The 26,102-nt window shown below is 36.6% G+C and overlaps 1 protein-coding gene and 1 pseudogene across 1 annotated transcript in view; both read left to right on the plus strand.

Moving 5' to 3' along the window:
- Positions 1-26,102, plus strand: part of LOC104110857 (putative late blight resistance protein homolog R1A-3) — an 89,740-nt gene that overhangs the window by 38,797 nt on the left and 24,841 nt on the right. The gene's annotated exons all lie outside the window — the stretch shown is intronic.
- On the plus strand, positions 376-3,905 carry LOC104120224 (putative late blight resistance protein homolog R1A-3; annotated as a pseudogene).

The following is a 26,102-nucleotide window of genomic DNA, read 5'->3' on the forward strand; positions in this document are numbered from 1 at the left end:
ACCACGAATAGTTTAGGGGTGTAACTAATAATCCGTGTCAAGTTAAAAAATTTTTTTAGGTATTCCGCCATATTTTAATTATGTCTGTGATGCTGAAAAATTGCTGATTTTGTCTCTGTTTGTGGTAGCTATATTTGTTCAATATAATCAAAGGTCATTCTTATATCCAAGAGTTGGAAATAAGTTTATAATCTTATAAACTTCTTTTAAATATTAATAATTATGTGGGATATTATGTGTATGATTTCGTGTCTAGACATTTGTGTGATTATGATTGACATTTCTGGTGTTAGGGTCTAATTGTACAGAAAGTTGTTATTCATCAAAATAATTGCTCCACACACACCATTCGATGTTTGACCTACATTGTGCATATCATATGAGGTTCATGATTTGGTTCAGTCACTTTTTCATCAGAGTGAAGATGACATGCTGCGTAAATTGACGGATGATGTCGCTCCTTACCTCCCGGAAAAAATGGAAAGTTGTCTCAGCTCATATCATAATTCTGAACCAAGTGCAACTATGAGTCTATGACTGAGGATCAGTTGGTCGAATTTTTGGACGCCCTCCTCGTGTATCTCCATGATCAATCCAAGTTGTTTGCTGAGTTGATTTGCCCATTAAAGACTGAATATGAGGTTCTTGAGAATGTATGTGATAATTTAAGAGATTTCCATGGGCTAAAAGTAAATGGTTACATTGAGTATGAGACATTTGAATATGTCTTACCTCAGTTTCAACTTATGGCTGAGAAATTACGACACTACTGTTTTGCCTTTTTGGCTTATCAGTTTGATGTGATAGATGACGTCTCTCAAGTCAAGCTAGCTCATATGCTTCTGGAGATTGTTCCTGTTCAGCTGGAGGTTATGCACATATGTTGTACAAATTTGAAAGCTTCAAAATCAGCAGAAGTTGGACACTTCAATAAGCAGCTCTTAGAAGCCTCCCCAGACATTCTTAGAGAATATCTGATTCATCTACAAGAGCATAGGGTTAATGTTATTACTGCTAGCACTTCAGCTCAAAACATTCATGTCATGATAGAGTTTTTATTGATTATTCTTACAGAATTGCCCAAAGACATTATTCATCACGACAAACTGTTTGTATTCTTATCACATGTTGTAGCTCTTACCAGGGAGGTATCCATTCTTGTTCGCAATTTAGAAGAGAACTCAAGAAATGAAGAGAATACGAATGAAACAAGTTGTGCAAGTCTAGATTTGCTGGGAAATATTGAATTCCTGAAGGAAATCTCAAACATGTTTTCTTGAAAGCCCCTGAAGACTCATATCAACTTTGCTTCCCCAATAGTGATGGATCACTCTTCATGAATCTTCTACTCATAAACTTAAATGGTTTGCTCAATTCCAATGCTTATGCAGTTGCTTTGATAAAGGAAGAAATTGGATTGGTAAAAGAATACCTACAGTTCATAAGATCGTTCTTTGGGAATGTTGAGCAAGAATTGAATAGGGATCTTTGGACTCGTGTTCTAGATGTGGCATATGAGGCAGAACATGTCATCAATTCAATTCTTGTCAGAGATCATGGTCTCTTGCAGCTTATTTTCTTACTACCTGATACCGTAGAAAAGATCAAGCTTATCAAGAAAGAGGTACAAGAAAACATGAGTCTTATTATTGTAAACTCTCCCAACAAACCAGTTGAAAGAAAGTCATCAAGAAAGCAAGTTGGGCAAATAATTGTAGGCTTTGAGGAGGAGAAAAACCTGATAATTTCACAGCTTACCAATCGACTAGCAGAGCTAGATGTTATTTCGATCATTGGCATGCCTGGTGCAGGTAAAACTACTCTTGCATACAAAGTATTCAATGATAAGTCAGTTACTAGTCATTTCGATATTCGTGCATGGTGCACAGTCGACCAAGAGTATGACAGCAAAAAGGTGTTGCATAAAATTTTTAATCAAGTCATTGGTTTAGATGCAAAATTTACTGAGAATTTTGATGTTTATGATGAGCTTCGAAAAAAGCTGCACAGTAGGAGGTACCTTATTGTTTTGGATGACTTGTGGGATACTAAAGCATGGGACGAGCTAACAATGCCTTTTCAGGATTTTCAGAAAGGAAGTAGAATTATTTTAACAAGTCGAGAAAAGAAAGTAGCTTTGCATGGAAAACATCACAGTGATCCTCTTAACCTTCGATTGCTAAGACAAGAAGAAAGTTGGGAGTTATTAGAGAAAAAGGTATTCGGAGAAGAAAGTTGCCCTGATGAACTAAAGGATGTTGGAGAAGAAATAGCCCTAAAGTGTGAAGGTCTTCCTTTGGCACTTGATCTGATTGGTGGAGTCATTGCGAAGATGGAAAAGAAAGAGGATTTGTGGCTGGAAGTTTTAAATAATTTGAAATCCTTTAAGAATGAAGGGGAGGTGATGGAGGTTATAGAGTTAAGTTATGACCATTTATTGGATCACCTAAAGCCATGCTTGCTCTACCTCGCAAGCTACCCAAAGGACGAAGATATTCAAATCTCTCAATTGAATGACTTATGGAGTGCCGAAGGGTTTGTGGAACAAAATGACATGAAGAGTGTGGAAGAAGTATCGGAATCTTATGTGGATGAGTTAATTTCTAGTAGCTTGGTAATACTTTTCAATGAGAGAGGTATCAGGGACCCGAGTATCAAAATTCATGATCTTGTGCATGATTTTTGTTCGAGAAAAGCTGAAAAGGAAAAGTTGTTTAGCTTTATAAGTTCAAGTGATCCATCCTCTTCTTCAGATCTGATGCCACGGGGAATGACCATTCATTATGATCGTTCAGAAAGAAATTTTGTCCTGTTCAGCCCAGAAAAGAAAAATCCTTATGTTAAACACCTCCTCTCTTTGAAGCTAGTCATGGCAAGCTTCCTGAAAACTGTTAAAAATCCTTATGGCAAGCTTCCTGAAAACTGTCACCTAAGACACTTGAGGCTTCTTAAAAGGTTGGAGCTACCTGATATAACATTGACAGATTCTTTGCTGAATGAAATAGGCATGCTTGTTCATTTGAGGTGCTTAAACATTCGGACAAAGGCAAGAGCTTTCCCTCCATCATTTGCAAACCTCTTGAATCTGGAAACTCTGGTGGTGGATAATGGTCGATCAACAATGGTAATATCACCTAGTATTTGGAGTCTTCCAAAGCTACAACATGTGAGAATGAATAGTTTTTTTCTCTTTGAACCGACCATCGACAAACCAACAGTGTTAGAAGAGGAGTCGAAGTTAGAGAATTTGAGAATATTACATAATCCCACCATTTTCTGTTTGGAAGACAGAAAGGAGATATTCAAAAGGTTTCCCAATCTTCGAAGCCTTAAATTCAGCATTAGAATACCAAGGAATTTCAGATCAATAAAAGAGCAGATTTATTTTCCAAGATTGGACGTCCTTAATGAACTAGAAGAAGTTTCCGCATTTTTGGACCACTTTTGGCACATCAGTACACATAGACATCAGTGGGATTTTCACTTCCTTTCGAGCTTGAAAAAATTGGAGCTGAGAGGGTTTGATCTGACATCCAATTCACTATCAAGAATTGCGGGATTACCCAACCTTCAAGAACTGTGTCTACGCAGATTAACCATCCAGGGGAAAGAATGGAACATGGAAGAAGTCACATTCGAGAATCTCAAAGTGCTAACATTGTATAGTGTGTCTTTTTGTGAATGGCAGGTTGGAGAGGAATCGTTTCCTGTGCTCGAGGAATTACAATTACGATATTGTACTGAGCTTACGGAGATCCCAGAGAGTTTTGGTGATATAACTTCATTGAAGTCTATCACACTGGATAGCAGCCCTCAACTTGAAGATTCAGTCCTAAGGATTAAAGAATATGTTTCAGAAATGACAGGAGAAGACAAGCTTGAGTTAAAGGAGTCCTTTTAGGTCCTTATCTGCACAAATCTCTGAGAGTATATACGAATTTATTATCTTCTTCGTACATTAAGTTCCTTTCCAGTGTACTTTTTCCAGTTACTTAAACCAGTATAATCTTGTTTGCAGAGAGAGCACATATAAAGGTTGGCATACCATTTACTTTGGCCAACACATCAACCTGTAGAGGCTTCAAATGATGGATCTTATTCCAGCTGTTTCCTTTCCATTCCATTGTGGCCAAAAACTGATTGTCAAGTGTTACTGGGATTTCTGTTTAATTTCTTCTTTTTACCTTTTTGGTGAGTAAATTAGCTGCTAAGGGACAGCAAAATTATCCTAAAAACAAGTATCTTAAAAGTAACATATATAGCTCTGCATGTGATTCTTCTATTAATGACTCTTTTTGTCACTTTAGAATTCAGAGAATCTCAAATTTAGCTTTTTCCCATGCAGTTTTGAAACGTTTCATGCTTTTTTGAAATGACATATTAACCAATCATATATATATATATATTATGCTAAAAGTGGGAAGCTCCTAAATTCAAAGTTGAATTACGAAAATATCCATCAAAAACTTATTCACTATTTTGCCCTTTTCAAAAAAAATCTATTAAATAAATAATTTCAGTTACACTATTCAGTATTGATACCCGAGAGTCCATTCCAATTCTGTACAACCAGTTCGGAATAAATACACTTTCACCTTAATGTACGTCAGTCTCTTCCACTTCCACATTTATGGAACTCTTAAATTCCAACACTAAATACTACTTAAAAAGAAACTTACCAAACCATGTTTTAACATTAATCACACGTCAAATTTAAATAGTGAGATTTTTCTGCTGATTGAGTGTTGATTCGAAAAATCGTTGCAACCACCTCTTAAATCTATAACATGGCAAACATTCTTCCAATGGTTAGTTTTCCTTTTGGAAGTTCTCATTATTGCTTATTTTTCTCTTCATTATTCTGTTTATTGTAGTTAAACATTGGAAATATAGTAGTAGTTGTTATTTGCAAATTGAAGTGGTAATGGATAATTTTAATATCAATTGCATCATACTTATTCTGTCCGAAAGCCCATATATAATTAATTTTTTGTTTCAATTACTTAATTAATTATGTCCGAAAGTCCATCATACGTGGGCATTTCACTTAATATCGGGCGAGTCGTAAGCCTCATGAATCTTTAAATTTTTTAGTTCAAGAAATAAAAATAAAAATAATATATATATATATATATATATATATATATATATATATAACATAAAAATATAGAAAGTATATTAAAAGTTTAAGAAAATCAAAGAATTAAGGAAACTCATAAAAAAAACAAAATATCTAACATGTTTTACAAGTATAAACAATGCAATAGTGTTAAAATTGTTATCAAACTACATATTTGATTACTTCCCTAAAAGGCTAGAAGTTATAAATTATTATCAAACTACACATTTAATTACCTTCCTAAAAATAATAATCAATAAACTTTATCAATATTATAATTCAAAATATTACTCCTTCAAAAATAAATACAAAGTATTAAAGTCTCTTTTGGTAGACAAAAAACTAAGAAATAAAAATCAATAGCGAGTGAAGATATACAGTTCGACTATCTATATATTCAGAGAAACAACAACAACAACAATAACAACAACAACAACCCAGTAAAATCCCACTAATGGGGTTTGGGGAGGGTAGTGTGTACGCAGACCTTACCCCTACCCCAAAGGAGTAGAGAGGTTGTTTCCGAAAGACCCTCGGCTCAAGAAAATAAAAAGACAAAACGACAAGAGGAAACAATATTAGTATCACCACAACAATCATAGAAAAAATAGGAACACCATGAAATGCAAAAGAAAGATGCAAAGCAAAAACGATAGCTAGTAAATAGGACATGCACTGAAAAGCGAAGTAGTAAAATACAACATTATCACTAGCTACCCTAGACAAAAACCTTACGTGGCCAGTCCCACAATGGTACGAAGTAAGTCAAGACTCAACTACATCCTAACCTACAACTCCAATTCTCGACCTCCATATTTTCCTATCAAGTGTCATGTCCTCGGAAATCTGGAGCCTCGCCATATCCTGTCTGATCATCTTTCCCCAATACTTCTTAGGCCGCTCTCTACCTCTTCTCGTACCCTCCACAACCATCCACTCACACCTCCGTACCGGAGCATCTAGGTTTCTCCTTTGAACATATCCGAACTATCTAAGCCTCGCTTCCAGCATCTTGTCATCAATGGGAGCCGCGTGCACCTTCTCCCGAATAACATCATTCCTAATCTTATCTATCCTAGTGTGCCCGCACATCCACCTCAACATCCTCATTTCTGCTACTTTCATCTTCTGGATATGTGAGTTCTTAACGGGCCAACACTCAGCACCATACAACATGGCTGGTCTAACCACCGCTTTATAGAACTTACCTTTGAGTATTGGTGGCACTCTCTTGTCACACATGACTCCAGGTGCTAACCTCCACTTCATCCATCCTACCCCAGTACGGTGTGTGACATCCTCGTCGATCTCCCCCTCCCCCCCCATCCCCCCCGGATAACCGAACCAAGGTACTTGAAGTTGCCTCTACTCGGGATGACCTGTGAATCAAATCTCACATCCACGCCCATTTCCCCTGGCTCAGCGCTGAATTTACACTCCAGGTATTCCGTCTTCGTCCTGCTCAACTTGAAACCCTTATATATTCAGAGAAAATGTTCAAATAATATTTACCCTCACGATGTTCTCACTTAGTAAATATACAATACTATGACTCGTTATTTGAGTTAAGATCATTCATTTGTTAATGTATTTTGAGGGTCAACGCTATTAATTATAAAATTTAACAGATGATTTGCCTAGTACTTATTGAGCGAGCCCGAACGCTGAGCGATAGGCGTAGGGCGCATAATCTTATGTTCGGGATGTATGTAAGCCTCACAAATTAAGCCCTACACTTGAGCCGCCTCAAGGCATTGTGCAAATGCCTCGCCCAGGAGCTAGTCCTGGACAAGCCTTTTAAAATATTAAGCAGCAAGAAGAGAAATCGTCTATATTGTAAGTAATTATCATAATATTTTAACAAATTAAATATTAAATATAAAGGGTGTGATATTTTTTTTAAGACGGAATGATTTAAAATTTAGAAAATATAGAGAAATTTCCAATTGTAGATGTAAATGTTCGTAATTACCGATAAATAATATGACATTTAAAGTTAGATCATATTTTTTTTGTCATTTGTATCAAAAATATTTTTACAACATTTGATATAAGTGTCGTATTTTTACTACAATTTGGACCAAATATCATTGTTTTTATGATAATTTATACCAAATGTCATCCTTTTTACAACATTTTGTATCAAATGCCGTACTTTTTACGACATTTCTTAAAAAATGTCATTATGTTGACGACATTTTGTATCAAATGTCGTTGTTTTAATGATATTTCCTATCAAATGTCATTTTTACGACATTTAGTATCAAATGTCGTTGTTTCTACGACAATTAATATTAAATGTCGTAGTTTTTACGACATTTTGTCATAAATGTCAAAAAAAAAAGGAAATTTTTCGACATTTATTTCAATAGTCATTAAATAAATGTCGTCGTATCCTCAATTTCCTGGCTTTTAAGTTCGATAATTCTTTTTTCTTGATCTTGTGCTTGTAAGTGTATTCGATGCCTTTTCATTTAAAAAAAGGAATAAACGGGGAGGAAGGAAACAAATTTGTCCAAGGAAATGGAGTGCTTCATTAATATGAATACTGATCTTATAGTATATGACTCTAAATATTATTAAAATCCAATCATTAGTTTTTGTTCCTGGATTAGCATGTTATTAACTTACTTATTTTTTTCCATCCAATTTACTCTCTACTGTATGGTTACAAAGATAAAGAAGTCTATACATTGACAAGAAGCCAGCAAAACTGAAGAACGACAATGATGACGTTAAGAAGAAGAAGAGAAAAGTCTTGCAATCTATGAGTCAGTAAGCAGCAATTAAAACAGATCAATTCATTTACTTTTTTGTTTTGCATTTCACTTAATTCTCTTATTTATTAAAATTAGAACAAGTGCATTATTCCTTGGGAGAAGTTTATTTATTTTATTAACGATGTTGGTATTTCTTTTTTAGTTTTTGGGTCAAAGTATGGTTTCCATATTAGCTACGGCAACCGATACTTTTAAGGAAATTTTACTGGTATAGCAAACTATTACATCTTGTCGTTTCTGAAAATTCCTCCACTTTTATCTAATTTTTGTATTATTTTGCAATATTTTCATTTTTTTCTATTTTTATTATTGTTAGTTGCTTGATACTTAATTGGCAAACTTTTTTTGCAAATATTTATTTGTACATTCTTTCAGAAAAAATATAATACGTGCGAATGGAATTTTAGTTTCTATTTGTGTTTGTTGTATGAACAACTTTAAATTGCACTTACAAGAAAGGATATTAATGTCGATCAATATCAAAAGTTCTTGTTATGATAGGACATCCATTATTTTATTAGGTGAGATATACAATCATATCATTTAATTATACCTCATAAAATCAAAATTAATGTAATCAGAAACATTCCTACCTAACTAAATAGACTTGTTTACCTTCGCTTGTCCAGTCATTTGACTACATCACTCTATCATTTCCACCGTTCATCTTTTTCGGTTTATATTTGTTCCCTTTAATTCTTTGTGATATATACTTGATACACATTTTCTAATAATATTTATGTCATTCTAAAGAAATATGGATACACGTGAAACAACGTACGTGTCTAGAAACTAGTATATATATAAAAGAGATCAATAAAAAAGTGAGGTGACACCTCTATTTAGCCAAGGAACTCACTTATCTTTTTTCTCCTTTTTGGGACTTTTCCTCTAATTTTTTATTAAGTTTAAATGTCTTATTTTCTTTGTTCCAACTTGGAGAATTTAAAACGTTGCAACAATTAAACTAACGGTTACAACGATTGAATTGATACTAAAATGGGTCATTAAAGTTGCAACCATTGAATTAAAATAATGGGTCGTTAAAGTTGCACAAGTGCCTCTTGGCTTGCAGAATAGTATTTCCATATTCCAAACTTATGTTTTAACTTTCACAAATTCTTTTTTATATGATAGTTTGTACATTATTATGTTGAGTGATTGCGTCTAAAAGTCAAAAGAACTTGCTACACTTCTTGAGAAAAATCTACATCTGAAGAATTGGGAGAAGATAAGGCAATAGCTGATGAAAAGAAAGCGCTTGCTTAACAGAAAAAAGAAAACTAACGAGACAGCGAAACTGGTATGGGTTTACTACATCTTCTACATCTATTTTGAGTCCGTTTTCTTTATAAATCAAAATGTAAGACTCTCTTATGAGTCATTCTATATTTCACGTGTTTTCCTTCCCCATTCTCGTCGGTACTTCCCAATGAGCAGTTTATGGCACTGTAATACATCGACAAATTGTATCATTTTATTAATGTTATGTTTTTGACAAATGCATATGTCTTTAATTTGATGATTTTTGGTTACTTAACTTTTTGATATATCCTACTCTATGGCAAATATTGGAAATATGCGACATTTTCATTAAACATCAATAGACGACACAAACCCGATAATTCGTAAATATGATATCGTGAGAGGTGGAGTAGAAAGGAACTTTACGAAACTAGTAGAGTGACTTATTCTTGCAACAACTTTATTCTGCCTACAATGAATGGATTATCTTTTTGTCAAGGGCTACTTGAAGTGTTTGCCTTTGTCATTGAAGAAGAAGTTTACTACATGCATGCATGTTTGGCGCAGTATTTGATTATGAGTGATGGTGAAGAAAAAGAAGAAAGAAAGGAAAAGAAACTCTTAAAAAGGAATAAGTACTCAAGTAAGAGAAATACATTTAATTGATTCTTTTTTTTAATTATTTCTTTTTTCTACCCTTCTCTTTTTACTTCTTTGATTAACTTTTATTTGAGAGAATTGAAAAACTGTCAACTTTATGAAACATATATATATATGAACAATTACTACTTTATAAAAAATAAAAAAATTAAGGAAAAGAAGCCTTAGAGAAAGAAAAGAATGCAAACGATATCACAGATTCATATTCCTAGATTTTTGTCTTATCATTTTTTCTCTTTTTTCATTAGTTCTTTCTTTAAAATATTGTGTTTTCCTAATTCAAGTAACATGTATTTATCTAAATGATTTTAAAAGAATTGTTTCAAAACCAAGGATATTCACAATTTGTCCCGTTTTTTTATATATATAATATCTAAATAAAATCATGAAAAGATTTTACTGTAAATATTTTATATATAGTTTTTTAAGAGAATCATGAAAAGAGAGAAAAGATGATAAAATCATGTAAAATGGTTGATTAGTAAATATTATTTGCTTATAGAAAAATTATAATATTACTCTTTTATGATTTTTTTTATTTTTTTATAATCGCTCAAAGCGCGGGCAAATACACTAGTCTATAATACTAAGGTATTTTGTTATTTATTTTGGAAACTTATACACCTTGTCCTCACATTACTAGCATGTGAAGTAAGATTTGCAAGTGTCACAATCAAGAGTACAAACCAGAAGCAATTGCTGGTAGGTACGTAGTCTTGAAATATTATGCCTACTATTTGTTACTCTTCTATACCTTTAAAAACAAAATTTTAAATGCAAGAGGAATGTGAAACTGACGAAACAGCCACATTACTTTCCTGTTGAGAACTTCTCATGTACTTGGTGTTTAACCAAAAAATAATTTTTGTGGTCAAAATAAATAATAAAATAAATCAAATTTCTAATTTAACCAATTTTACTTCACTTTTACTAATACAATAGAAGAATAAGAAATAATGAAAGCAAAATATTCAGAGAATAAAGAAAAGGAAATCTTATTGTTAATTGTAGCTTCTTACCAAGAGTTGAGAGTAAAAATCTTCAATCAAACTTAAAAATTTCAAGAGTTGAGAGTAAGAATCTTCAATCAGGCTTAAAAGTAAGAATAAGAGACTGATAGTATATATTTGTGAACTCCTCGATGATTATGTTATTTTAGAACACAATGTTACAAAGAGTTAGTGAATGTGTACTTTACAATGCAAACTTAAGATAATGTATGGTAAGGGTAGTTTATATAAGGATACTATAACGATCCGATCGGTCGTTTTGAGCCACAGCGTATTGTTCGACGGTTTGAGGCCTTGAGCAGCTTCACTTAAGGTATTATGACTTGTACGCATGGTCGGAATTGAATTTCGGGAAGTTTGGAGTTGATTTGGAAAGAAAATTTTAATTTTGGAAGCCTTAAGTTAGAGGAATTGACTAAAGTATAATTTTTGGGTAAACGGCCTCAGAATCGGGATTTGAAGGTTTTAACAGGTTCGTATGATGATTTTGGACTTGAGCGTATGTCCATATCGGATTTTGGATGACCCGGGAGAGTTTCAGCGCCAAATGTGGAAATTGGCATTTTGAAAGAATTTCATAAATTGGGGTTGATGTGTATTTCAATGTTATCGATATCCGTTTGGGATTTCGAGTCTGGGAACAACTCCGTATGGTGATTCTGGTATTGGGAGCACGTTCGTAAGTGGATTTGGAGATCCGTAGGTCACTTCGGGGTCATTTGGCAAAAGTTAGGAATTTGAAGGTTTTTGAAAAGTTTGACCGGGAGTGGACTTTTTGATCGGGGTCGGAATCTGATTTCGAAAATTGGAGTAGGTCCGTAATGTCGAATGTGACTTGAATTGGAATGCAATTCATGGTTTTAGCATTGCGTGATGGGATTTGAAGGATCGACTAAGTGCGTATGGTGTTTTAGGACTTGTTTGTAGGCTTGGTTGAGGTCACAGGGCCCTCAGCTGGATTTCAGACGGTTAACGTATCGAGTTGTGTTTGGGGGAAATGTTGAGGCTGCTGTCTTCTGGTGTAACCGCACCTGCGAGGTTAGAGCCGCAGGTGTGGAGCCACAGAAGCGGCCATGAGGGTCGCATGAGCGGTTCATGCTAGGGAAGGCTGGGACTGCAGATGTGGTCGAGTTCCGCTTCTGCAGGACCGCATCTACGCACGTGGAGTCGCAAAAGCACAGATGGGGCCGCAGATGCGGAGTTAAGGGGCCTGAAGGAGGACCGCAGAAGCGGTCAAGTGACCGCAGGTGCGAGAGGTCGCTGGACAGTGTGTTTCTTTAAGAACAGGATTTGGCCCATTTTTCTTTCATTCTCTCTTGGTTTGGGCTATTCTTGGAGAGTTTCAAGAGGAGGTTTTCATCATCAATGGCAAGGTAAGTTATTCCCACATATTATGAGTTAAATACATGGATTCTATAAGGATTTAAGCATGAAAATTTGAAGAAATTGTGGGATTTAAGAGGAAAACCTAGAATTGATAATTTTTTATTATGAACACGAATATGGGCATGGAATTGAGAACAAATCATAAATTTGGGTTCATAATGTTATGGGTAGTATTTATCTTCGAAAAATTCCGGAATCCGGGCACGTGGGCCCGAGGGTGAATTTTAGGAATTCTTTAAATTGGGTTGAAAATTCAATTTAATAGTTAGGATGTGAACTCTTGAGCATGTATTGACTATTTTATATAACATTTGACTAACTTCGGGTAGTTTGGCACCGAGTTGAGGATTGAAAGAGCAATGTTGGACAGGAAAGAAAGCTTTGAGACGTGGTAAGTCTCCTGTCTAACTTTATGAGGGGAAAATTACCCCTAGGCATTGACTATTGATGTATGCTACTTGTTGTGGGCGCTACGTACGCGCGAGGTGACGAGGGCCCGTACGTAGTTACATTCATGATACTGTCCGGGTAGACATAGGTTCACATCATGTTATAGCTGTACTATTTGAGTAGTCTCTCGCCTATCAAATTCCTCTGTTTTACATTTCTACTTGAGACTAGACTTGCTATTGTAGAGACTTCACGGGGTCATGATTAGTCACCGGATAATTTTCCTCCTCCTACGGCATGTCTCCGTTATATATATATTTCATTGAAAGGTTTTTATTAAAGAAATTACAACTCATATGTTTATTCGTAAGTGGGGTCAAGGACCCGTCAAAGCTTCTTATTCTAATGGGATCGGGCCGGTCGCCTCAGCAGGATTATGTATTTCACTCTTATGGGATTAGGTTGTTCGCTTCGGCAGGTTTATGTATTTTACTCTTATGAGATCGGGCCGTTCGCCTCGGCAGGTTAATATATGCATCTGTGATTCGTGTCGTTCGACCCTCGACAGTGCATGGTGTAATCAATATGTTGGATCTGGCCGTACGCCTCGGCAATTTCTATAACATATCCTCATGAAATCATGCGTAATATTCGGCAAGAAGCCAATATATCTATGAGTTTTCCGGATTTTAATTGTGGCAATCTATTTGACGAGATCCACTATATCTATATATATATATACTCTGGATAAGGAGGGAATTTCTAATGGAGAGCTTGAGTTCCTCGTAAAGAGCGGGATTTGTACCACGTGATTTATACTTGTTTATTTCATTTATTTACTCTACCCCATACTTATTTACCTCTTTACCGTACCTGATGTTATTGGACAACTAGTGTGTGTCGATGTCGATCCCTCGTCACTACTCCTCCGGAGTTAGGCTAGATATTTACTGGGTACACGTAGATTTACGTACTTATACTATACTTGCTGCACATTTTTGTGCAAGTACATATATGTATAGAGGCCTTGTGAGAGCAGAGGTGTGTATACATGCAGGGACTTAGGTGAGCTGCATTCCATTTGTCGACCCGCAGCCAGCAGAGTCTCCTTCAGAGTATTTATATTTCTCCTGTCCAATTTGTATTCGGGACAGATGCTGTATTTTATTTTATATTCCTAGTTGATTCTCATGCACTTGTGACAGCGGGTTTTGGGATGATTATGTGTTGTACTGTATTGAAATTTGTTATAAATATTATTAATTTACTCTGTAAATCCCATCTTTTACTACTTAATTGAAGGAAATAGAAATTTCAAAAATATTAAAAATGAGATTCAAACTAAGTATTTATCTTTGGCTTGCCTGACAGTGGTGTCCGACGCCATCACAATCCTTAATGGATTTTGGGCCATGACAGATGTGATATGTAACTGCTTTGCCATATTCAATTCCCTCTCTTTACTGATATTAATTACATTGATTGCCCGTTGCTTGAATAGTTTGTAACAGTTATGGTAATAATAACAAATCGCGCTAAATCAGGGATCATGTCGATTTCTTTTCCATATCTGCAACTATTAATGAATCTTCCTTCTTTGTAGTCTTTAATTATGCATCCCGCGCCTATTTCTTCTTTCCCAATTGTCAGATACAGTTTCTTTGTAAACAATGTTTTCCCCATGCCTTTCTTCCAACCTCCGTTCTTTTTTGTTGTTCTAACTCTTGTGCCATCTGTCAGCGCATCATTAATCCCAGTGTCAAGTCTATTTTTCACCAATACAGGAAAAAGGTCCAAAATTACCCCTCTACTATACTATATTGTTTACTTCTGTCACTTGTTATACTATTTGTCCAATCTAGTCCCTACCGTTAATCAACTTTTAAAAATTGCCCATAACCCTAACATATTTACACTGTGGCAGCTAACCCCTTAGTGTTTTCCATGTCAGCTGCCAAGTCACTCGACCCCACCAAATTAAAATCCCACAGACCCCCCAAACCATTCATATGACAAGATGTAAAAATAAGAGATTCTACCATGGAACTCTTAATAAACATCCTCAATCCTTAATAAACATTCTCATGAAACCTTGAATTATCCGAGACCCTATTTGTGAAACCTCAAACCACATAACTTTGGTTGGCCCAATCAACAAGAAAATTACAGAAATTGAAGTTAGAAAAACTGGGCGATCGGCTTATAATAACACAATTGAAAGCAACCCCAAAAATGCTTGTGCATTTGGCGTAGAAAAAATTCGGCTTGACAATGAAATGAATCATTGTTTAAGTTCCATCTGTAGGATAAAATGTTGTCTGGTGAGTTGTGTAATTCACTAAGTTGAGAAGCTTGAGGGAGAACCTGAAATTTGAAAACTCCATAACAACCATTAACGAAGTTTGAAGCTCCGAATTCAATAATCGGGTTTCGGTAAATCGAAACTATTTCGATTGGGTATTGTTCCAAACAATCGAAAACGTTTTGTAGAGTTCATACCCATATTTTGGAGCTGATTCATGAAGATTTAGACCACTTTTGAGCTGAAAATTCAGCAGTTCGATAAAGTTGCACCTGCAGCTCCAGATCGTCAATTTCTAACTTTATATTATGGTTGGTGAAATTGAATGGCTATATTACAAGTTGAGTTTTTAGAATCGATTTGTGTTCTGACTGAAATGATATTTGGATTCGTCCACTATAGTGAATGTTGGGAACCTACATTGTTGGGTGTTCGAAAGTTCACATCTGTTGGTTTAAAATTCAAAGTTGCAAACCAAATTGTTGTTAAATTTCTTTGTAGTTCACTGTGTGGATGTCATGACCCAAATACCACCAGTCGTGATGGCACCTAACTCGACCCGCTAAGTAAGACAACTGACAGACAAAACAAGCCAAATAAAATTATAGAAAAATAATGAAGAAATATCTGAACTTTTACAAATTTTCCGAGAACTGGTAGTACAAATCATGAGTTTCTAAGAATTTGAATTTACAAGATGATACGAATAATTTGCACGATCTGTTGAAAACTACATAAGCAAACTAATAAAATCTAAAGCCACCAACGACAAGTAGCGGCTATATCCAAAATGCACGAACATCTTCAGGGTCAGCTCCCGACATCACCAGCAGCTCCGCTCCAAAAGTCTGCACACAAGGTGCATAAGTGCAGTATGAGTACAACCGACCCCATGCACTCAGTAAGTATTTTATCTAACCTCGTCGAAGTAGTGACGAGGCTTTTTAGTAAAAGGATGCTTACAAATAAAGATCTGTACCAAAATCTAGCAATAGAACTATACTATAGTATAACATAATATAATACATGAAACGAATATACAAAATAATAACAGAGTACTAGAAGAAATCGCAATTCAACGGATTCCAACATCTCACCCCAATCCTTTCCTTAGAGCGAAAACTAATAAATCATAATGATCACCTCAAAACTTTCATAGTGTGATAAATATACTTAAGACATCAAATCCAACAGCACGACAACACCCTTCGTGCATTTATCTCATCCTCACCAATTATGCGTAAAACAGTACCAACCAAATGACAGAAATGCCGATAACAGAAATAACAAAGCAAGAAATACGCAAGTAGCAATGATGAACGAGAATGTACATAAGAAAATCAGTAACAGACTAGGCAGAAAGCATAAAGGTAATGACAACGATTAGGTAAAAGAATGTAACTTCAACTAACTAGCATGGTGAAGGCATGAAGATAGATATGACAAATAAGGAAGCGAACACATGTTCTTTATAAGTTAACAAGTAGAGACATGAACGACTAACATGGAAGAAGGCCTATACTTAAGTGCAACAAAACAGATAACATGGATGCAATCATAACAGTAGAAAGTCGGCATAATATTGGCAAGTTAAGCAAATAGAAGGCATGGTAACACGACAATAATTGTGATAGAGGATAAAGACAGAACAGTAACGAAAAATCACATACGAACCATGAACACGAAAATAACAACTCAAAGTAAAGACATGAAGATATCTGCAAGAAAAGGATATCACAACATAATGCATGTCTCTCGTCCTCAATCATATGGAACGTCATCACCCTTCGTGCTTTACACTCTCCTCACATGATAATGTATATATAATGGCACGACATCACCCTTCGTGCTTTACACTCTTCCTCACTAAGCATGTGTATAACAATAATAACAAGGCAAGGAACATAAATAATATCAAGGAGAGGGTTTAAATGGATAATCCAAAATAATCTTAATTACAACTTTCCAAGCCAACAATGGTTCAATAAACCAACAAGAACCTTATTTTTCAGGTATTTCCACAAATCTCATGAATAATCTACAACCAAGCATAGAATCTAGTATCTCAGGAATGTCGGTCATAGCAATGTAATAATGAGTACGCATAGTGATGACCGAGTTAAACACATCAATGTATCCTCAAGATTCCATCAAATTTGATCAAGTCATAATGAACTAAATCTTAGGTTCCAACATTTAATACTATATTCTTAGTACCTAGGAATCAAGTGAGGCATGAGGCAAGAAGATCATGTGAATGTACAAGACACAATTTATAACATAATTACCCTCGAGCATGGTTAACCCTGGCACATGTATATATGCTCGTCACCTCATATATGTATCATCCCCACATGTAGCAAACAATATCAAATAGTAGGGAAAATTTCCTCAACAAAGCTAGGTAAGACACTTACCTCAATTCGGCTAATTCAATACTCAATTTAGCTTTTCCATTACAAGATCCACCTCCACCCGGCTCAATCTATCCAAAGACGACTTAAATACAACACACAATGCAAGGAAAACCAATTTTAATTAATAAAGTTATATTTTTTATTCAATTTCTAAAAAAGTCAACAAACGTTAACTTTTGGGCACGCCCGGTCAAAACCCGGGTCCAAGGATAGGTCTTGACTACCCATGGCCTCACGAGTCCAAATTTCTATTTTTCAATGTTTTGACAAAATTCACAAGTATTTCCCTAGATGTCTTATGAATTTGATGTTAAATCTTGTGTAAAATCATGAAATATAGTTGAGAATTGATTAGAGACACTTACTCAATGATTTGGTATGAAAATCCCTTCACAGAATCGCCTCCCATCGAAGTTAGGGTTCAAAATATATCAAAATTAAGCTAAGTCTCGGAATTCTCAGCACTTAACAGGTTGCAGATGCCGCATTTACGATAGGGGGTTCGCAAATGCGACCCTCGCAAATGCGAAAAAGAAGCCTTCCTGTCAAGGTCACATTTGCGACACAATACTTCGCAAATGCGATGTCCAATACTTCACAAAAGCGGCAAGGTCCCTCGCAAATGCGGACAACCCCACATCGCAAATGCGATGGGTTTCTTCGCAAATGCAAATCTTCCCCAGCAGCTAACGTTTCACAAATGCGGTGGCTGATTCGCAATTGCGACTGTCGCATTTGCTACAAATACATCGCAAATGCGATGACATTAGAACCAGAACTCAAACTTTGAACAAAAATAATCTGAAACCAATCTGAAACTCACCCGAGCCCCCGAGGCTCCAAACCAAACACCCAAACGAGTCTAAAAACATAACACGAACTTGCTCGAGTGATCTAAAAATCAAAATAAACTCTAAAATTATGAATCGGATGCCAAAATGCATGAAGATCAAAGAAAACTTCAAGAACTTCTAGAATCGCAACCAAACGTCCGAACTATATCAAATTAACTCCAAATGGCGCCAAATCTTGCAGACAAGTTCTACATGACAAAACAAACCTACTTGGAGCTTCAACTCATGTATAACAACCTCGAAACAACGATTCGCACCTCAAGCCAAAATTAATGACCTTTGGAATTTCAACTTCTACAACCAATGCCGAAACCTATCAAAACACATCTGATTGACCTTAAAATTTACGCACATGTCACATTTGACATTACGGACCTATTCCAACTTCCAAAATCGGAATCCGACTCCGATATCAAAAAGTCTATTCCCGGTCAAATTTCCCAAAATCCAACTTCCGCTATTTCAATACAAATTCGACTATAGACCTCGAAATTACAATCTGTACGCTCTCCTAAGTCCAAAATCACCCAACTGAGCTAACAGAACCCAGGAACTCCATTCCGAGATCCAATCCTAAAAGGTCAAACTTGGTCAACTCTTCCAAATCAAAGATTAAATCTTGAAGTTCAATCTTCCAAATCAATTCCGGATAACTTGAAACCAACACCGACGACTTACGCAAATCATAATACATCATGCAGAGATACTCGAGCCTTAAACTACCCAGAAAAGTACAAATGCTCAAAACGACTAGTCGGGTCGTTACATCCTGTACCACTTAAACTCACGTTCGTCCTCGAACGTGCCAAGAGTCCTTCCAAAGCTATCAAGCCATGACGTAACCTTACTATGCATATACCCGGGGATGATATCCACGTCATCCTGCTCCAGATAAGCCTTCCAACACAACATAACTAAATATCCTTACTTCAAATTTGGTTCTTAACCTTAGAACCCAAATCCCCAACATCCAGAATTTATTACAAGCCCCGATTCTCACATATACACACTGTATAAACCTGAACAACTGTATCCGTTCATAACCATAACCCCAAGATGAAATCTCATAATATGCCCCATTACTCAGACACTCACAGCAGGAACTGTTGACCACCATTACTACCTAAAACAAACCCGGTGCCGGTAACAAACCTCATATCAATTTGGGGCCTTGTTCAAAACCTTCATACCCTGCTGATGATGAAAGAAATACGCATAACCTCTTAACTATCCATCTGATCAATAAGCCAAGAAACTCACTCGTCCGACCAGGGCCATTGCCTAAATCCTCAGCAAGATATAATATTGTTCTTCCAAACCTTCCTCATCCTAATATGATAGTGCAAATCTCAAGTCTAGAAATCTTTTCTCAGCTAATTTAAACAGCCTCACCGATATACATCAATAATAATCATACGGAGCCCCCACACAACACGGTCCCGAATACCAACAAGTAGTAATTCAGATATGACAGATAACAGTAGGAGAGCTAAATAAGAAGACTACTAAACAAGTTAAGCATGCAGGGAAATTTTAGCATTTTACTATGAACTATTTTTAACAAAGTGAAAGTAAAACTACACAGTAAATATCAGGGGTTACATTTCATCACAGTACCATTGCGGTGTGCAACCCGATCCCTAAATCTCAATCCACATAGGGTACCCATCGAGCCATAATACTCGGGCTCACTGATCACATGTGCGTCAATACCAAGCACATCAGAGTGCACAAAATATAACTGTGAAAAAATTATTAGGAACAAACAATGCTGAGAAGGTAAAGCACAACAACAACAACAACAACAACAACAACCCAATATAATCCCACTAGTGAGGTCTGAAGATGGTAGTGTGTACGCAAACCTTACCCCTACTCTGGGGTAGAGAGGCTGTTTCCGATAGACCCTCAGCTCACTCCCTCCAAGAACTCCTCACCTTGCTCTTGGGGTGACTCGAACTCACAACCTCTAGGTTGAAAGTGGAGGGTTCTCATCACTAGAGCTAGGTGTGGGCATCGGTCGGTTCGGTTCGATTTTGTAGAATTTCGGTTCGGTTTATTCGGTTTTCGGTTTGTGATTTTAATAACCAAAACCGAACCATAATAACTTCGGTTCGGTTCGGTTTATTCATTTTCGGTTCGGTTTAATCGGTTCGATTTTTCGGTTTCAGGCCATGGTAAAAATAGTACAAAACAACGAAAATAAATTACTTATTACAAAAAAGAACAAAATAAATAAGAAATCCCATCAAATACACTAAAAAGATAAGAATCTATATGCAAGAGTTATGGAAGTGTAACTTAACTAAAGAGTTTGATGCATTTAGTATAAATTCCGGTAAATTTTTACCTTAATTAAATCCCGGAAAAAATAATAAAAAGAAGCTTCCCAAAAGTTAAATGCATTTAGTATTTTACATTATATGGAAAAAACCTAAAGAAAAGAAGGAAACAAAGTAAAACAAGGGTGTACTGTATAACTAAATATATCAAGAGAAGTGGACGCGAAGAAAAGAAGCTTCACTTGACATACTCTCTGTAGTTGCTCCCTCTTTTAAATCTCTACCTCAGCAAACGCACTATTCCATTACTACTTAATAGTCTTGAACTAGTAAAAGTTATGCATTCATATCGTGGGAAATATATATAGCCATATTAGTAAAAACTATATATTCTTTCAAACAGTAACACGGAAAGGGACTAAGAGTAAAAAAAAAAAAAAAGGAAAAAAAATTCGGTTTTCAGTTTAACCAAAAACCGAACCGTTAAAACCGAAAACCGAACTTTTTAAAACTATAAACCGCAAACCGACCGAATAAACCGAAAATCGAAACCGAATAAACCGAAATTTTCGGTTCGACCGGTTTTTTCGGTTCGGTCGGTATTATGCCCACCCCTAACTAGAGCAACCCACTCTTGTCTAAGTACAACTATAGTGAAATAAGCAAATCAATATCACGAAGGCCATCTCGCCCATAATGCCATGAGGCCTAAACTGAATCACATTATGCCTGCGAAGAATCATGTAACCCTCACAACCCGTCATAGCATAAGAGAGAAATACATAAGATAAACTAGGGCGTGAATAGAATCTATTCAGCCCGATGATATACCTGTGGTAACAGTTGCGCAGGGGCAAGCAAATCCGATCTGATACAGAATACACATTCTCATTGGGCCTACCAATAGAAACCCAATTCAACTATGGTCATTCCCGAATAGACAAATAGCCCTCCAAAATCCCATAACAATATAACCTTGACACACACTATCATCTGGCTAGCTTTATATCTCACAATCCACAATCATGAAACGATCCTCTTCTGAGAACTCTCGATTTTCAAATCAATAGAACACACGAATCACCCTTCCTGATCCCAACTCCACCGCCCAAATATCTAACACATCTCTCGAATACGATTATCCCACAAGTAATATTCCCATAATTCTTTCATGCCACATAACCAAATCTGAATCTCAGCAGTCAACCAAACAGGAGAGCACCACAATATCAAGGATGCATATGTAAGTCAAAACACAATGCGCCTTCAGAAATGCACACCCTTCTCAGGCAACACCAGGTAGTAATAACATCCATCTAGGCATCTGAAACCGTCTGTGTTGTCTAAGAATCCATGACCTTCCATTCCAAACTAAACCGTGACCTTGCACATGCAAAACTCAATCTCGATCAGCCAGAAACCTTCTATTTGATCTCATCCTGGAGAAAATCCCAAAACGCAACATGTTCCTCACACAAGTAGGAAATATTCACCTCGAACCATGGTAGAAATCATCGAGAACCCCTTGGAAATCCATTTGCACATAACCAAGCTATCAGAACTGAATCCCTATAACTCAACCAAGCCACGCAGTTGCATAAAACCCATGAGCATTGCCACGAAACACCTGTAGAGACCCACCACATAATAAGTACTCAAAGAACCGATCATATCATTACAGTGTTGATCCAATTTACAATCAAACTGCCCTGTTTCCTCGGAGTTCCTTCCAAATTACCCTTAAGTTGATACCCCTCCTTGCGAGAACACCATAATCCTTACCCCAAAGCTCGCCATAAGAGATCCTAGCATAAGAACCACACCGCCTCAAGGCCCATAAACCGCTGCATTCCCTCTTGGAACCCCAAAGCACCACAGTCTAGGCACCCACTCTGAAGAGACCTTCTGTGAATCTAAATCCGTTTCCTCCACCACTTAGTCTTCTTGTTAATGAAATGCATAATCGCAATGACATAGAAATACTACGAGTCTCGACACCATCCATTATAAATATCAGATCCCAGACACAACGACTAAGCCATCACTTAATCTTCTTGAGACTGAATTCCTCAATAAGGCATGCGAATCAAATTCGTCCCGCAGCCAAACAACATGAAAAACCTTCCAACACACTTATAACTCGGAACTACACGTCACATGAAGACAGAAACCAAGCACCCATCAGTCCTTTTTACACCTCAAGCAAACTCCTCTCTTCCCATTCCAATCATCTGAACATAACCCGCGGTCATATCCTACTCATCATTTAGTCATCCAACCACTTGCCGACCACAAATTCCACTCATAGGGATATTACCTGACGTTTAGGTCCAAAATCACATGTTCACACACCCGAAAATCCATGTGCTCAAGCTACAGTCCAAACTCGGCCTCAAGTCCTCTAGTCTGACCTGCCATCAGCACACAAAAATAAGATCTAGCACCTCATCCATGGGATCACAAGCCGTTGATGCACGACCGAAACCGAGCGCTCGCATGCGCATACGAATGGGTGGAAGGAATTCAAAGAGTTAGCTTCAAGCTGAATCAATGCTGCACAATAAGGAAAGAAAGATGGGAAGTATATCCTAAATGCCCCGTAGCCTCTCAATGATAGGTATGGACGTCATCATACCGATCCACAAGACTCTACTAGACACTTGCTCATGACTCGTAGAACCTATGAACCTAGAGCACTGATACCAACTTGTCACGACCCAAAAATCACCAGTCGTGATGGTACCAAACTCGACCCGCTAGGTAAGCCAACTGACAGACAAAACAAGCCAAAACAAATTATAGGAAAATAATGAAGAAATATCAGAACTTGTACATATTTTCCAAGAACTGGTAGTACAAATCATGAGCTTCTAAAAACTACATAAACAAACTAATAAAGGCTGTAGCAATATAATAATGAGTACGCATAGTGATGACCGACTTAAACACATCAATGTATCCTCAGGATTCCATCAAATTTGATCAAGTCATAATGAACTAAATCTTAGGTTCCAACATTTAATACTATATTCTTAGTACCTAGGAATCAAGTGAGGTATGAGGCAAGAAGATCACGTGAATGTACAAGATACAATTTATAATATAATTACCCCCGAGCATGGTTAACCTTGGCACATGCATATATGCTCATCACCTCATATATGTATCACCCCCGCATGTAGCAAACAATATCAAATAGTAGCAAAAATTCCCTCAACAAAGCTAGGCAAGACACTTACTTCAATTCGGCTAATTAAATACTCAATTTAGCTTTTTCTTTACAAGATCCACTTCCGCACGGCTCAATTTATCCAAAGACGACTTAAATATATCATACAATGCAAGGGAAAATAATTTTAATTAATAAAGCTGTGATTTTTATTCAATTTCTAAAAAGTCAATAAAAGTCAACTCCCGGACCCACCCGGTCAAAACTCGGGTCCAAGGGTAGGTCTTGACTTCCCATAACCTTACGAGTGAAAAATATGTATTTTGTTTCCAAATCCGAGTCCTATTCGACTCTCAAATCCCAAATTTCTATTTTTCAAAGTTTTGACAAAATTTCCAAATTTTTCCCTATATATCTTTTGAATTTGATGTTGAATCTTGTGTAAAATTATGAAATAGTATTGAGAATTGATTAGAGACACTTACCCAATGAGTTGGTATGAAAATCCCTTCACAAAATCGCCTCACATCGAAGATAGGGTTCAAAATATATCAAAATTAAGCTAAGTCTCGGAATTCTCAGCACTTAGCAGGTTGCAGATGTCGCATCTGCGATAGGGGGTTCGCAAATGCGACCCTCGCAAATGCGGATAATATATCACAAATGCGAAAAAGTAGCCTTCATGTCAAGGTCACATTTGTGACATAATACTTCGCAAATGTGAAGTCCAATACTTCGAAAAAACGGCAGGGTCCCTCGCAAATGCGGACAACCACACGTCGCAAATGCAAATCTTTCCCAACAACCAAATTTTTGCAAATGCGGTGGCTTCTTCGCAATTGCGACTGTCACATTTGCGACAAATACATCGCAAATATGATGACACGTGAACCAGAACTCAAACTTTGAACAAAAACAATCCGAAACTCACCCGAGCCCCCGAGGCTTCAAACCAAACACCCACACGAGTCTAAAAATATAACACGAACTCGTTCGAGCAATCCAAACATCAAAATAACCTCTAAAATCACGAATCGGACTCCAAAATGCATGAAAATCAAAGAAAACATCAATAACTTCTAGAATCATAGCCAAACATCCGAACCATATCAAATCAACTCCAAATGGCGCCAAATCTTGCAGACAAGTTCTATATGACGAAATGAACCTACTCGGAGCTTCAACTCATGCATTACAACCTCGAAACAATGAATCTCTCCTCAAGTCAAAATCAATGAACTTTGGAACTTCAACTTCTACAACCAATGCCGAAACCTATCGAAACACGTCCGATTGGCCTCAAAATTTGCACACACATCACATTTGACATTACGGACCTATTCTAACTTCCGGAATCCGAATCCGACCCCGATATCAAAAATTCCGTTCCCAGTCAAACTTTCCAAAATTCAACTTACGCCATTTTCGTACAAATTCGACTACAGAGCTCCAAATTACAATCCGTATGCACTCCTAAGTCCAAAATCACCCATCGAAGCTAATGGAACCCACGAAACTCCATTCCGAGATCCAATGCTAAAAGGTCAAACTTGGTCAACTCTTCCAACTCAAAGCTTAAATCTTGAAGTTCATTCTTCCAAATTAATTCTGGATAACTTGAAAACCAACACCAATGACTTACGGAAATCATAATACATCATGCGGAGATACTCGAGCCTCAAACTACTAAAAAAAGTATAAATTCTCAAAACGACCAGTCAGGTCGTTATGGTGGAGTTAGTGGTGCCGCTGGAACAGTGAGGTATCTAGATAATCATTTTATAAGTTAGAGTGTTCAAATGACAAAGTAGGGACAAGTTGAGGTGCCTACTTGTGCACACCTAAAGTTGGAGGTGCATACTTGCTAGCAGAGGCCAAGTTTGAGGGCATGTTTATGTATTGTGCCTAGTTATAATTAGGAAGATGACGGGTGTTTGCTACCTTTGCTTGTTACCTCTCTTCATCTCTCCCTACAAAAAATGGTTTAAGAAATTCTGTACTAAATCATCCAAGTGCATACCTGTAAAGTAATCTTTCAATAGAATACAAGCTTTTCCAATGCACGAGTAACCAACTCGTTTGTGGATGGATAGATCTGTAGAAACTCGATGGTGCGAAAGTTCAAAAGGATAAATTGGAAAACCCTTTTTCTTTTTCACTGTCGAATTTGGGTCACCTTATTTTGGGTACATAACATATACAAAGCAAACCATCTTTCTTTGACATGCTTGCTTTATTGCTTTGTGATATGGGCTGTAACTACAGGACCAACAATATTTAGCATATCCGGTAGTAAAAATAGTACGCGCTAGCCAGTTTTCGGACTAGTAATTGAAAAATATATAGCCAGCGTTTATGGAGTCATTGAAAAATAATCGCTGTTTTGCTGAAACATGGAAAGTTATAGCATAATATGCTGAATTATGAAGTTCCTGCGTATAAACTTCCAGCATATTATGTTGAAACTCCAGCACACAGAAAGTTCCAA

This window comes from Nicotiana tomentosiformis, chromosome 5, assembly GCF_000390325.3.
Source record: "Nicotiana tomentosiformis chromosome 5, ASM39032v3, whole genome shotgun sequence".
NCBI classification, from domain to species: domain Eukaryota; kingdom Viridiplantae; phylum Streptophyta; class Magnoliopsida; order Solanales; family Solanaceae; genus Nicotiana; species Nicotiana tomentosiformis.